Below are 2,290 nucleotides of genomic sequence, written 5' to 3' on the forward strand. Positions count from 1 at the left end.
GAATTGGCACGTTCTGTTTACATGACAAACCCCTTACTAATTGGCTGTGTCGGGTGGTGGCGGGTTTAACGACACATTTATATTTACGCAATCTAACTAAAAAAACTATATGATGAACGCAACGAGTCACTAAACAATAGCGGATGAGAAATAAATAAAAGCTAACAAATCATAATCGCAATATCCATTATTTTTTATACTATTTGGTTCTTTCGGTAAAATTACGTAGGTATAATATAAATTAAATCACGACGTTTCGGGCGCAACACAAGCGTCCGTCACGCACAGCAAGAAACAATTGCTGTGGTTGTCCCACCTGATGACGGGCGCTTGTGTTGCGCCCGAAACGTCGTGATTTAATTTATTTTATTTTTATACCCACGTGACTTTACCGAAAGAACCAAAGAGTATGGATCCCTGCAGTCACGAAAACTTCAAATCTAGATCAATTATTTTTGTTTCAAGAAAAATTAAGTTCAACATAGATTGTCATTAAATACCACGCTGTATGTTTACAAAATACGAATTAAAATCTGCCGTCGTAATTATAATTCAGATACGTCCTCAAACACGATGGGCGTTATACGATTGGGCAAGTCGCTGCTGAACGGGAAATGTCTTCACGTGACTCGTTCGTCCACTAGAGGTCGCCTCACCCGCGATGTTTAAAAACAAAAAAAAATAAACCCGTAAAAACAAAGTTTTTCACTCTAAATCCTTTATATGCGTGGCGGCTAGAGTCCTCTCGTCCTCTGGCTTGAGATGGCTGCCACCTATGTGTCAGATGATTGTCTGCCAGCATTAAGCAATTGGTAATTAAATATATATATTTTTCTCTAAACAGTGTAAAATTTTGGAAAAAACATTTTCACGAAAATTTATTGTCACGCACAACGAGTCTGTGTGGAAAATGTCAGCTCGATTGGATCACGGGAAGTGGGTTAAAAAACGACCGAAAGATTTGCACGGTCGTAAGCAAGCAAGCACGCAAGCAAGCAAGCAAGCGAACTTAATATAAAGGATTTAAAAACTCGATTCTTGTCGGAGGATGAATAATTTACGATCACGTAGCGTACAACATACCGTGTCAAGCCACGCGGTTTACTCCGTATTCTTGTGCAGGGAAATTGAGTTTTCAGGTCCATACGGCGGCCGGCAGTTTCAATGCGGGCAATAACACAACGTCTATTTGTGTGTTCTCCCTTGTGATGGCACTTTGTAGGATGAACGTTGAGATTTATAAGGGCACGGGGTGACCATTAAGGTCTGAATTGGTCTGTAATAAGGTAAGGCACTGATAAGGGGTTGACAGGTATGGAGACCAACAGAGATACACAGAGATACACAGAGATGCATAGCTGTCAACCCATATGGCTTACCCCATATTCTTGTACAGGGGAAATTTAGTGTTCAGGTCCATACAGCGTACAGCCGTTTCAATACGGGCAAATAAATAAGTAAAAAAATGCTGTATATTTGTTTGTGTTTCTCCCTTGTGATGGCACTTTGTAGGATGAACGTTGAGATTTATGAGGGCACGGGGTGACCAATAAGGTCTGAATTGGTCTGTAATACGTTAGGGCACTGATAAGGAGTTGACAGGTATGGTACAAGCCCTTGGCTATTGCACCAGTATCGTGCGGCGTCGTCCGTAAAAATCCCGTTCACCCGTCGCACTGACACCAGTGTGGGAGTTAATCGGCGACTGACATCGTCAGGCACGATCAATCCACTGCTGGATGGAAACCTTCTCCAAGCCATCTCTCACCACCCTGTGATAATCCGCCGGTGTAAAGCTTTATGAATCTTAGTGAACAAATAGGCAACTCTATACGGCTGCAATGTCCTTTAACGGCGGCCGCTACTGCCGACGATATTGGGCCATGACTGTCCTTGCCAACAGAGCTGCCTGGCTCAATGTGGTGGGGGGGGGGGGGACGGCTTAACTACCAGCTGATGAAATGATACAATCTTCAGTCCGACCGCACTTGATCACCAACCGTTCGCGACGCGTGGGGCCCATTTGCAATGCAATTGAAATGGACAGCGCCCAGGTGCTGATTCTGCCTCCGCCTCCAGCCAGCGGTTTGCTGTTGCGAGAGCCGGTGTTGGCGTGACGCACAGCGAGAGAAGGGATGACGCAAACCGAGCCGGTGCTCATGAATAAAGTAATCCCCAATCGAGGCCGCCTCGAAGCCGGAACCGCCCACACATACAGAGTGGGGAGGGGGGGAATAACACATTATCCACCAGACCCAACCCAAGGCTTTCGCCTCCAAAGCCTCACCAA

Source organism: Lampetra fluviatilis, chromosome 42 (genome assembly GCF_964198595.1).
Source record: "Lampetra fluviatilis chromosome 42, kcLamFluv1.1, whole genome shotgun sequence".
Lineage (NCBI taxonomy): Eukaryota > Metazoa > Chordata > Hyperoartia > Petromyzontiformes > Petromyzontidae > Lampetra > Lampetra fluviatilis.